We start from the raw sequence: 14,177 nt of genomic DNA, 5'->3' as shown, positions 1-14,177 counted from the left end.
ATCTATTTTTAGTGGAGATATTCGGAGACAGATGAACGTCTCAGTCTCCTGCAGCAGGTGGAGGGTGAAGTGTCGAGCTTTGTGCAGAAAAGAAGGAAGAAGAGGAAGAAGAAGAAGCACTGACTGGACGTTCGTCATTGTGTTTGCAGCCGGCCGTTGGCGAGCGGGATTCGGTCCAAACATCTTGTGTGGAAATACATTTTCGGACCGGCCATCTGCAACTCCAGGCCTTCGGCAGCCAAACGCAGAAACACTTCAGCTACTGGAGGAAATCAGCAGACAAATGTGAGCGTTACATACTGTGAGGAAAACGGTGTAGTACAGCTAGAAGGAAAGCTTTTCATCAAATGTTCTAATTGTAGGCCCAGATGTTCATTATAATGAGATACTTTCTTAAATAAATGACTTAGTGCCTCAAGTTATATTCCAAAATACAACAAATAAATCATTGACCTAGTGTTTTGTGAATACATGAGCCAAAACCACTCATGGATCTATTACAAAGAGACGGAAAATAACTACAAAAACATAAATGAGTGCAAAAAGACGGAAAATAACTACAATAAGACGCTTAATGACCACAAAGAGACACACATTCACTACAAAGAGAAGGAAATGACTACAAAAAGACGGTAAATGACCGCAATGAGACAGAAAGTCAATTCAAAGACATGAGATGGTCAAGAAATGTGTATAAGACACACAAAATGACTGAAAAGAGACACTTAATCACCATAGAAGTCACAAAATGAATTGAAAAAAAATGAAATTGCCAAAAAACGACTATAAAGACGCAGAATGACTACAATGACTCACACAACCATCCGGAGTGTTCCAAAGGGATTCAACATTCAGATCTTCTAATAAAAAATCTGTAATTAAACCAAATAATTAGTGAAAAAACACCTTTCGTGTGAAATTCTTCCATCTTTTTTCCTTGCAGGCTTCAGGTAGCGGTGTGTGTATACGTGTGTGTGTGTGTGTGTGTGTGTACGTGTACGTGTACGTGTGTGGGTGTTGGTGTTTGTGTTTGTGCAGTTCCTCGGATGTTTAGGCGAAGGTCGACGGTGAATCTCTACACCTGCGGCGGAGTTGACACCTCTCCTTCAGGTGAGAACACTCAAACAATCCCAAACACACAATGAGGAACAATGCTCACACTCATGTTGGTTTTTTTCTGGGTAAATAACTTTTTTGTGCAGAACTCAAACTATCTTTACTGGCTTTAGCTTTAAGGAAGACAAACTCCAACATGATTATATGAATAACATAAAAGGAAAAGGAAAATATGTTTTAAATACTTGATAAATATCTATATATTTTTTAAAGTGCTGCTCATGAATTGAAATTGTACAAACACTTCGTGAAATATTGGAGCGAGGGATGCTTACCTCGTTCACACCTCTGATGAAAGAGCGTGTGTGTGTGTGTGTGTGTGTGTGTGTGTGTGTGTGTGTGTGTGTGTGTGTGTGTGTGTGTGTGTGTAAAAGTGAGATAATTGATTTGGACATTTGCCAGAAAGCAGCACCTCCTGATGCCATTAAACAATGTATAGGTAAGTGATCCCAAATATAGTTCATTGTAAACAACGCTGCTAGGGCTAAACCGGAAGAAAACAGACAATTGAGTTTGAACAGGAAGTGGGAAAAGGGGCGGGGCTACACAAAGTAACGAATACCGTCAAAATGCCTAATTCTGTACAATGTTGACCTCAAATTAGACCTCAAGTCCTCAGGTGAGCATAAATCCAGGTCACGTGTTTTGAAGATATTATTATTCGTAATTCCTCATCTACAACAATAGACACTAGAAATGTATTGAAAATGTCCTCATTTGAGATTTCAGGACATTTTCATAAGTCAACCTGCCAGTCACTAACAGAGGATGGATGATGTACACGCAAATGATCCCATTGTCTATGTCACTACCCGATCTGCCACCCTGCCCTATCTGCAGTGCGCATGTGCGAGATGGTCCGCCATATTGGACAACTCTGTACGGCAACCCAAGTTGGACACTTGACACAGTGGCTTTTGGCAAAGCTCACAAAGAAAACTCGAGAGAGATGAGTTATTGTTATTACAACGTGACTTCACTATTATTTAACAACTCTTTTTATTGGGTTCTTTTATTTGTTGTTAAGTACATTGTCAGAATAAGTGAGGAATTAATTTAACTTCTGTTAGACAGCTATCATACTGAATAAATATTTTCTGTGAATGTATGCAAAAATGTATGGCATATAGCTGTCTTACAGAAGTTAAATCCATTTCTCACTTATTCTGACAATGTACTTAACAACAAATAAAAGAACCCAATAAAAAGAGTTGTTAAATAATAGTGAAGTCACGTTGTAATAACAATAACTCATCTCTCTCTCGTTTTCTTTTTGAGCTTTGCCAAAAGCCACTGTGTCAAGTGTCCTTGGGTTGCCGTATGTAGTTGTCAAATATGGCGGACCATCTCGCACATGCGCACTGCAGATAGGGCAGAGCGGCAGATCGGGTAGTGACAGGGTGTTTCTCAATCGCGAGTACGCTTGCTTGGTAGCACATGTCTTCCGAGCGTCTTGCTTCAGAAGCGAGGCAAGAATACTTCCTGGCATTCGGAAAACGAAGAGTGGAACAGGCGAGCAAGTGTGCAGGTGTGCGTCATATGAGAGGCCCCGCCTTACATTTTCCGCCACAGATTTGGGGAAATTGTGGGGATTTTAAGACCGCGGAGTCTACACATGTGCAGCCTCGAAATTTCTCCAAACGAAGTACGCCGGGCTCGGGAGAATTCCAAGTATGCTGGACATTGGAACAGTACTTCGGCGGCACTCGATGACGTAGCATGCTTGAAATAGTGGCTCTGGAGCAGCTTTACTCGCGATTGAGAAACACCCCTAGTCTACAACACTATTAGTGCTAAACCGGAAGAACTAAGACAATTGCGATTGAACAGGAAGTGTGAAAAGGGCCGGGGCCACACAAGGTCAAAATGCCTAATTCTGTACAATTTTGACTTCAAATTACCATCACAATACCCGGCCTCTCCAGAATAAACCTTGCTTTTCCTCAGGTGGGCATACATCCAGGTTACGTGTTGTGTAGGCGCGGGGCTACTCAAGGTAAATATAACCTCTAAATGCCTAACAAAATATCAAGCAGAGTCAAAATGACTAATTCTGTACAATTTTGACCTCAAATTCCCATCAAAACTACCCGTTACGGCCTCTCCGGGATGAACCCTGCTTGTGTGTCTTGTGTTTTCCTCAGGTGGGCATATATCCAGGTCACGTGTTTTGATGTGATTGAACATGTCTCACTTCCCCTCACACAAACGTTAACGGCTGCCGTGTTTTTGTGTGCCGCTGTTTGTTTCCTGCCTCTCTCTCCACCCACCCGCTCGCCTCAGAATCTGTTTCACTCACTAAATTGGCTCCTCAGACACCCTTCCCCATCTCCTCATTTAAAAAGTGAGAAATTATAATTATCTGAATTATGCTTTAATGATGCGTTAATTAGAGTCATGGAGTGAGATTAGCCTATGAAGTATTACTTGTGAAATCCTTCCAGATTCATGCGAGTGCCTCGTAGACGGGCAAAGGGAGAGAAAATGTTGGTGTGCTCGGTGATTAGCGCACCAATAAATAACACAACAGATTGCCGTGCATATGCTTACGATTACAACTTTTAAACCAACGCTTTAAAACTAACACCGACTGTCTTGTGCTGGCAAGAGGTTTCTGTACTCACAGCCACAGTCAGCTTCCTTCAGAGGCTCTCCGTGCAATTCTCACCAAATGTGAACTATTATTATACCGTGTGAGCAGAGAGATGCAAGCTGAGAGAACGCTGCACATGGAGGTGGATTTTAGGATCGGTGCCTCTTAAAAACACTACAGGGGAATAGGGTAAAATCTTTAACTTTTAGATATCATCATGAAACTTTCCTAGTTGATTACTAACATTAAAGCAATTATTTTTTGTATTACAAGTTTGCTGTAATGTTGTGTTTGAATATGCAAATGAGGGATTATTTGACTAAATATGTATTATATATATATATCAATTTGCATCCAATTGCAGAACAGAAATGTCAACATTGGATAAAGGTTAGATTATATAATAGACTTTATTTATCCCGAATTGGGAAATTATTTTGTTACAGGTTGTTATTGTGCTCAACATTAAAAAACAAATACTTAAAAAGCGGAAAATAGTCAACAATTAAAAATAAAATGAAAATGAAAAATAGTATATCAAATATAAACAATATACACAATTCTGGATAATTAAGGCTTCATTATATCCTTCACAGTAGACATTTGAACATATACAATTGCTGATCACCACTTTCATTGAATTTTGGATGATTTAGTCAACTTTGTAACACCATGGTGCTCCCGGTCAAAAATTACCGCCATAAAGATATGGAATTAGTAACCATCTGGATCAGATAAAACACACACACACACACACACACACACACACACACACACACACACACACACACACACACACACACACACACACACACACACACACACCACACACACACTAGATGTGTTTTCCCCCTCTTATGTGCCCATCCCCCCAAGTGAATCACACCTGGCACAAGCAATACTTGTTCAGTGTCTATTCTTTGTATATTTACTGCAGTTTTTCATGTATACCAGTAGTCTGATACAATATCTACAGTTTGAAAGGGTGTTAAATGAAATTTGGTGATGACTAATGGTTTTTGTGTTAATGTAATAGCAGTTAAAACAGGACCGGTCAAATTTGACGGCGAACTCCAAAGTAAGGGGGGAAACGAAGACAATAGGAGGGTTAAAAATGTCAAAAATGTTGTAGTAGCAGGAATATAGGCTTATAATATACTGGTGTTTATACATATGATTATGGAGGACAGAACATGACATAAGTATAACAAAATAAATGTATGAAGAAATACAGGAATAAATAAATAAATACAGGAATAAATAAATACAGGAATAAATAAATAAATAAATACAGGAATAAATAAATACAGGAATAAATAAATAAATACAGGAATAAATAAATACAGGAATAAATAAATACAGGAATAAATAAATGAGAAAATAAATACAGAAATAAATAAATGTGGAAATAAATACACAAATAAATAAATAAAAGAATAAATGCATAAATAAATATGGAAATAAATACATGAATGTATAAATAAATAAATAAAAGTCGAAAATCCATTCATCCTTCTTCTCCCGCTTATCCGTGGTCGGGTCGCGGGGGTAGCAGTTCCATCAATCAATCAATCAATCAATGTTTATTTATATAGCCCAATATCACAAATGTTACATTTGTCTCAGTGGACTTTACAATTTGTACAAAAATATCAGTATGACAATACGACACCCTCTGTCCTTAGACCCTCACATCGTACAAGGAAAAACTTCCGAAGAAAACCCACAGTTTTAAAGGGGAACATGGGAGAAACCTCAGGGAGGGCAACAGAGGAGGGATCCCTCTCCCAGGACGGACAGACGTGCAATAGATGCCGTGTGTAAAATGAAAATATAATACATTTGCAACATAGGTAGTCCAAATGTTTGGAAATGCTTGTGTGTATAATAGGAAGATGAATCCACCAGGATATCCATCCAGGACCTATGATCCAGGACCACAGCCACGACTCAAGATCCAGGGCTCGCGATGCAGGACCGCAGGATCATCCATGACTCCGGATCCCGGCGTATATAGACACCAAAAAGAAAGACATTTGGGGAAGCTGGGTTAAGTTCCAGCAGAGAGCCCCAAACTTTCCTTTCCCTGGCCACATCAACCAGCTCTGACTGGGGGATCCCAAGGCGCTCCCAGGCCAGCGGAGAGATATAATCCCTCCACCTGGTCCTAGGTCTACCCCTTGGTCTCTTCCCAGCTGGACGTGCCTGGAACACCTCCCTAGAGAGGCACCCAGGTGGCATCCTAACTAGGTGCCCGAACCACCTCAACTGGTTCCTTTCGACGCGAAGGAGGAGCGGTTCAACTCCGAGTCCCTCCCGGATGACTGAACTTCTCACCTTATCCCTAAGGGAGACGCCAGCCACCCTGCGGAGAAAACCCATCTCGACCGCTTGTATCCGCGATCTCGTTCTTTCGGTCACGACAAAAAAAAAGTCGAAAATAACACGTTATTATATATCTTTAATATATTTCTAAATGTACGGTCACTTACATTTATTTATTTATATATTTCTGTGTCCATATGCTAATGAAGTGGGCGGTCCTAACCTCAGTCTGAAGCATGATTGGTTACAGGAGTGTGATCATTTCTGGCAGATTGGGCTCTACTTCTAACGCCTGGCTGACAGCGCTGATTCGAATGCAGGAGGAGCATTACTGTTTAGCCCTTATCTTTATACATCCATGGTTTATCCACAGTTGTAATTGTTGACAATTCAAATGTATTCAGGTTTATTTATGGTTATTGGTTTAAGAGCCATTGGAGATCATTAGCGGACCATTTAGAGAATGGAGAACCAAAAGACTATGTCCAGTTTCGTGTGGAACGATGTATAGAGGACTTGCCCCCAAATGTTATTGAAGCACACGTTCGTTACTGCGGTCACCTCAGCCGTCTCTCTCGTTTGCTTGGTCAAATCAGCAGCTCTTCATTTTTTAGTCCACGATTTATCGCGCCTTTACGGTAATCGCTGAGAAGCGGCTCTGACGCTAGTACAAGGCCCTTTCTCATTTCATCAAATCCCCCTCCTCGACTCCTCGGTCCTCCGGTAGTGACCCGGAAATGAATTTCAGCGTGCCATGTTGAAGGACATCTCATTTCTCTAACCGCCTGCTGCTTCCCCTCCTCTCTCCTCGGTTCCCCTCCTCGGCTCCTCCGCTCGCATCTCCTGTGGGCGGGACTAAGTATCGAGGATAGGAGTCGAGGATAGGAGTCGAGGATAGGAGTCGAGGATAGGAGTCGAGGATAGGAGTCGAGGAGGGGAGTCGAGGAGGGGAGTCGAGGAGGGGAGTTAGAGAAATGAGAAAGGGCCCAAGAGTAAAATAATGCATGTTTTTTCTGCTTTCTTTTTCAGAGCGATACAAATAATTTTTACCATTCTTAATAAAACGGACACTGTTGGAGTCAGTCCTAGTTTGACTGCTACCAACAATAAAATGAAGTACTTTTACTGTGTAGTTTGTGGGTAATACTCTCTCAAATTCGCCTCCTGAGAACAAAATCATGCCACTTCTGCTAAACCCAATCTGTCAGAAATGATCACAGTCCTGTAACCAATCATGCTTCAGACTGAGGTTAGGACCGCCCACCTCATTAGCATACGGACACAGAAATACATAAATAAATGTAAGTAACCGTAAATGTAGAAATATATTAAATATATATAATAACGTCTGTTCTGTTTTATTTTCGACTTTTATTTATTTATTTATACATTCAAGTATTTCTTTCCATATTTATTTATGCGTTTATTATTTTATTTATTTATTTGTGTATTTATTTATTTATCTATTCCTGTATTTATTTATTTATTTCCGTATTTATTTATTCCTGTATTTCTTCATACATTTATTTACACATTTATTTATTTATACTTATGTCCTCCACATTTCATTGTATATAATTTACAGATATGCAGAAGAATTGCAAATTGTAATCAGGAAGGAGAATCAACTTTGTTAAATGTTTTTATTTCTTATCACCGGTTTAATGATTTCATCAACAAAATCACTTTGTCACAGCAGAATCTCCGCTATGTAAAAGAACATAATGAATAATTCCTTATTAATTAATATGATCATGATATTTACAGATCTATGATATTTCACAACAACAACAACAACACATTGTAATTGAACATGTCTTTACAAATGCACACAAACAGAGCAAAGTGTCCAGGAAGTAGTTCTGCTAGTTCTTCTCTAGACCCTTGCAGTGGAAGAGGGTCAGCAACATAGAAATACATGAAAACCCATTTTTAACAATATTTTAGAGCCTAAAGAAATGTAAATATTCATGCAGAGAAACAAACATCATCATGAGCAGTGATAGCTAAACACACAAAATAAACTCTAACATTTACAACATACCAACTTAAGACAATATGTCAAAGTACAGCTGAGCCCGTAATGTTTGATTGATATCTGAAGAAATGCCACAACAATCAATTGTCAGCGGGAAGCATTGAGATAATAGAGTTCAAAGGTTAAAGAGGCCTTATTATGCTTTTTGGTGTTTCTCTTTCCTCCAGTTTGTCAGGTTTGTGTGCATGTCAATGGTCTGCAGGCAGTTTCTCTAAGTAAGCGCTACTATTGGCTAGCGATCCAACACATTGTACGTGATAGGCTAAGGGGCGGGACATCTCTACGCAGTTGACCAATCACAACAGAGCCGGCCAGCTAACCAATCAGAGCAGACTGGGCTCTGGTTTCAGACAGAGGGTGAAAAGAGGTGCTGCAGCACAGGCAGTATGAGAGAAATAAAGAGCTTTTTGAACATTAAAGCATGGAGACATGTCCCAGGAGAGTAAACACATACTAATATGAACCTGAAAATGAAAATGAACAACACATGGCCCCTTTAAATGATTATTTGAGTTTGCAGAACTCAGCAGTGTCTCCAATAGAACTGTAATTAATACAGAAGTCCACCATAGAGCGGCTGAGTGAATGTGGTCCGGACTCTGTGGAGGAGAGTCATGGTTTCAGTGACGCTGTAGAAGGACAGAACGCCTGCGCTGTGATCCAGGTACACTCCTACTTTGTTGCACTGAGGAACTGCGACGGGAGTTTTGATGTTGTTGTACCAAAAGGTATAACCGTCATTTAAACAATATAACCCCCATGAACTATCATTGAATCCAAACAAACATTCCTCCCATCCCCCTGCTCTGCTGGTGTTCTTGTATGTAACTCCTACACAAAGCCCCCTCCCAACACCCCACTCCGTTTCCCAGTAACAACGACCAGTCACACTCTCTGTACTCAGGAGCTGAAAATAAAAAGTAAATTCGTCTGTATGTTTGTGTTTTGATCAAATTCAAGTTCACAGGAATATGTTAGGAATTCAGCTCTGGTCTTTGGCTCTGGAGGTGGCAGTACGCCTTCCACTTCACTCACCATCAGTGAGGTGTCGTTCAACGTCTTCCTCAGGACGTCCTGTTGTCTATCTCTGATTTCTGACACAGCCGCTGTCACGTCCTCAAAGTAGCGCAGAGGATGGACTTTGATGCTGGATGAGTGTTTAGGTTCACTGAGAGGTAACAGAGAGGGGTAGTTGAGCAGAAACTGGTTGTTATCCTCTGTGTGAGAGAGCTTCTGCAGCTCAGCGTCTCTCCTCTTCAGCTCAGAGATCTCCTGCTCCAGCTTCTCCTGACGCTCTTTGACTCGACTCACTTCACTCTTCTGCTGGGATCTGACCTGCTGCTTCAGCTCAGTGAACATCTTCTTACTCTCATCCACTGCTTTATCAGCAGAGCCATTGATGGCCTTTGCTTCCTGCCGAAGCAGCTTCACCTCCTTCTCTCTGTCCTGGATTCCCTGCTGGATGTTTTGTCGACTCCCCTTCATCTGTCTCTGCCTCTCAGTCCTCTGCTGCAGCTGACACCGTGTCGTGACCTTTATGTTCACCCTTAGTGCAGAGATAACAGATACACTGCTGATCAGTGTGGCAGAACAGCTTCATCACCTCGTTGTGACGGGAGCAGATGTTCTCCTGGAGCTTCTTGGAGGGCTCCACCAGCTTGTGCTTCTTAAAGGCAGGAGAATCATAATGAGGCTGGAGGTGTTTCTCACAGTATGAGGCCACACACTGCAGACAGGACTTCAAGGCTCTCAGTTTTCTCCCAGTGCAGAAATCACATCCCACATCTTCAGCTCCAGCATGGCAGTGATCAGCAGAACCAGTCTCCTTCAGCTCCTCCACTAAGTCTGCTAGCATAGTGTTTTTCACCAGGACAGGCCTTGGTGCAAAGGCCTATCTACACACAGGGCAGCTGTAGATTAGATTCTCATCCCAGTGGCGTTGAATACAGTTCATGCAGTAGTTGTGTCCACAGGGAATAGTCACCGGTTCCTTCAGTAGATCCAGACAGATCGAACAGCTGATTATTTATTGTTGCGCCATTTCCTCTATAGTGTGTTAGTGAATGTCAAATACTTTTTCTATCTCTGAACAGATAGTCTTTAAGCTCCGAAGTACAACAAATCCCTGCTACATCTGCTCTTGTTCACTTCCTGCAGTGAATGAGGAGTCAGTTTAGAGTCACATGATGTTCGAGGCAGGATGGGTTCACTTCCCTTTTACAACATGCAAATTCGACATTCAGCTGACAGTCTTTTAGTGTTTTTACATGTTCCCAAACTTAGTTTTCTCTAAGTTTGAACCTGCTCCTTGTCTGAAAACAATTCAGTTTCATTTGTAAAACACGTCCACAGGTTTTATCCATGTCTGCTTATTGCTCTGAATCTTCTTCAATGTGTGTTCAGTGTTGTTTTGTGATTAAAATCAGCTGACTTGCAACAGGAAGTTATTAAACTAAACTGCTGTTCTTGGGGACAATCTGATGACTGACATCAGGCGGTTGTCACACTAAACTGCCATAAAATACTTTAACCGTGGTTTAATCATTTTCTCATATATTCAATAATTTGTGGCATTTTCTCAGAGGCATTTGTAACAATTAGCTATTCCTCCTTATTTGTATGTCAAAGTACAAGATAGCATGCTTATAATCCTCATTAGGCATGGAAACTGTGCACTGTATTGCAGTAAATTGGCATGTTTCAAGATAATAAAACCCGGGTTATATTAAACTGGGATTTGTATTTAAGTAGCACGCAGCAGGAGAGCAGCTTGAGAGTCAGAAGAAGAATTTGCTCATTATGTCCCTGACAAAATGACAGAAGAAGAAGCATAAAAAGAGCTTGTTGCACATTTTAATATGTGATAATCTGTGTGGGAGCATTTGTTCTGGCAGAGAAGGAAGCGAACACAGAGTGATCATTAGAAATGTTTTGTCTCTGCAGCAGAGAGACAAACCCAAAGCAGTTTACTGCCTCATTGCACTTCATGTAAAACACGTATGCCATTATTACCCTGCCTGTTTCAATCAGGTCTTCACATTTACATGAAGAGTAAATCAGCCGGATGGTAAACGTTGTTAATGCCTCCATTAGTGGTGAGGGTGTTCATATCCTGCAAAGTTAAAATGACTCTGCGTTTTGTTTAGGAATCCATCTTTTTCCTTGTTGTCTTTGCCACCATAGAAATCATTGCATTCATCTTCTCCTATTATTATCATGCATATAAAACACATGTATAAGATGTATCCTCCTCTCCTCTGATTCAATCCAGTAAAACACTGAATAAACCAGTGTTCCCATAAAAATCTATGTTTTTCCCTGCACTCTGTTTGGGGTGTAGCTAACATTTTCTCAGCTTGTTTCCCCTACTTTTTAAGATGCAGTTGTTCAGGAAGTTTAAACCCTGTGCCAAATTATCCACAGAGGTCTCCTACTTCCCAAAACAAATGTACCCGACTTTTTACACGAAAAAACTCCCTACTAAATAAAGCAGTTTTAGGTTAAAGACAGTATTTCGTCGCTGCAGTTAGCTCAATGGAAAGCTGCTACAAGCTAAAGGCTAATGTTAGCTCAGCTGGTTTCTTTCTCAATTGAAGATCCAGACACTCATTATATTTACTGGAAGCGAAATTACCCACGCAGGTTCCCTCCTCTACAACACAAAAATGATGGAAATGCTGAGTTAAACTGATAAAAATATAGTAGTTTTAGTGTACAAAGGTTAGAGTAGCTACGAGCTAATGCTAATGTTTGCTATGCTTCTTTCTCTTAATAACTTATGGTGATATATCAATGTTCAGGAGGTTTGTTATGGAATCATAATTATCCACAGAGGGTATTCTCTTCGAACGGACATGATGAATAAATCAGACAAAAATGCGAAATATAGCAGTTTGTGGCTCAGAGTGGCTACAAGCTAAATGCTAACGCTGACTCAGCTTGTTTCTGGAAGAACCATACGTCTTAAATGACTATAATGTTAAAATATCGAAGAAAAAACCCCAAATAAGATCTAACCAGATCTAGCTGAGCAGAAAAAGTTCAATTTTTATGTAAATAAATAACGGAAAACGAAAGGGAGAACAACTCTGATAACAATATTCTGATATTGAATTATTTAATGTTTTTAACAAACAAAAAGTTGAATCGGCAATTGTTTTAATTCGTTCTCATATTTCCTCATTTACCTTTTTTTTACATTTCCACAATTTTTACTTTAACTTATTTATTATTTGTATTTGTCTTTAGATTTCTACATTATTGTTTACTTTTATATCAATTTGTTATTTCTCTTCGTATTCCAAATTTCGACTTATTTATTTTGTATTCCTCACTATATTTATATTACAGTAATGAAGCTCAGCGTAAGTTCAACCAGGAAGACCGTCTTTTCTCATTCATTTACTATTCCCATGTTACTACTCTCTCTCCTCTCAATAAGTGATGGGGGGAGGCGTGTGGTGAAGTGGGCTGTGAGTTGGCATTCGGATCAGGAGGTCACAGGTTCAAACCCCACTGCAGTCAGCATGTCGTTGTGTCCCTGGGCAAGACACCCCAAATTGCTCCATACAGTCTATGGACTCGACGCAACCCTCCTCCACCCCTTTTCACCTCCCGTCCCTCTGGATCCAGGGTCAAGCTAAGCCCCTCCCCTTCAGACCGGACCCAACTATCCATTCACCACCACCAGTGTCTAGACCCCGGGGGGGTTTCATCGGATCGGTTCTCCCCTCCCGAATGATACTCCTGCACAACGGGGCCTAATCGCCAAAATCACCATTACATTCATTTGTGTATCTCTGCAATAAATATGTATCAAAACCGTCTCTCCTGATTGAAATCATTTAATTATTTTTCTCTGTATGTCCATATTCTCTAAGATAAGAAGATAAGTAGCAGTAAAAAAAAGTATTTGAGCAAAGTGATGCATCTTATAAATAGCACTGTTACAGATGGCTTACACTGTGATGTACTATATGCGCAAGTGCGGGAATATGGAGTTGTGAGTTACTGAAATAAAGCTGCAGACTGAAACAAGCACTTCTTGAATCCGTATAGCTTGAGAAACACATGGAGTGTTTACTCAACTCATGGATCTTTTGCACAGAGGACAAACAGACCGTGCAGTGAACATTTGGGTAATCTCCGCCTGTAAAAACACCGCCTGCAGGGTTTTGAATTGGAGGCGGCTATGTTGGCTGCTGGCGATGAGCCGCGGGGTCTTCTCTGTCCAAACCCCGAGATGGAAATCAGGCGCTAATTTGCAGGATGTGGCGTCCTCCACCTCGGCTTTAATCATGCATGGCTGCAGCTAAACAAGCAGCTTTCATTGTTTTTTAAAAGAGCCGGCTAACGAGGCCTCCTCTTAACCTGCTGCTACCTTTTTAAACAAATGAGCTAATGTCTTTACTGAAACCTGAGGGTGGAAAACACAGAGTTACTTTTAATGCTGCAAGTTCCAGGAAGAATAGCCAATGCTCATGCTATAGTGCTAATGGGGATCCGAATAAAGAATACCAATAAGTTAAAGGTTCAAAGCTACTTTAAATATCTGTTTTTCATTTTATTTATTATTTTTCAACCTGTTAAACCCCGAGCCTGTTTTTCAGGTTTCAGGCTCTAAAATTACATGCCCAGAACAAATGACCATATCTTCTCTTCTAAAAGGGTTAAATTAATAATCTTTTTTCTCAAAGTAATGATAAACCTGTGAGTTGGATGTAGAAAAGTCAGAATCTATATAGATGTTTTTTTATTTTAAAGAAAAGTCAGATTGAACATGGTAAAAAACTGTAAATTATAGTGTCCATCCAAAAAATATGTACTTATAGTGAAAACTAACCTTGGATGATGGGTTAGTAGACTAAAAGCTTTAGGAATCCAAAGTACAACATATAATAAGTACCCTGTATCAAGATGGATGCAAAACAAGTGATATCTGACCTTTTTATACAGATTTAGCAAAAAAAACCCTCTTCTGGGGCCATTTGGGTGGATTTTCCATATCTCTGGCCCAACCTGATCTCACCAGAATGCGTGACTCCACCACGACTCCTTAACACCGCATTGCGTGGTGGAATAACGAACTTTGTTACATGTACGTGT

At 40.4% G+C, this 14,177-nt stretch overlaps 1 pseudogene; it reads right to left on the bottom strand.

Moving 5' to 3' along the window:
• Positions 1 to 7,663: 7,663 nt before the first annotated feature.
• On the bottom strand, positions 7,664 to 13,371 carry LOC117562489 (annotated as a pseudogene).
• Between the last annotated feature and the right edge of the window lie 806 nt (positions 13,372 to 14,177).

Source organism: Gymnodraco acuticeps, unplaced genomic scaffold, assembly GCF_902827175.1.
Source record: "Gymnodraco acuticeps unplaced genomic scaffold, fGymAcu1.1, whole genome shotgun sequence".
Taxonomy (NCBI): Eukaryota; Metazoa; Chordata; class Actinopteri; order Perciformes; family Bathydraconidae; genus Gymnodraco; species Gymnodraco acuticeps.
The sequence above is the reverse complement of the archived record's forward strand: the minus strand, read 5'-3'. Positions and strand labels throughout refer to the sequence as shown.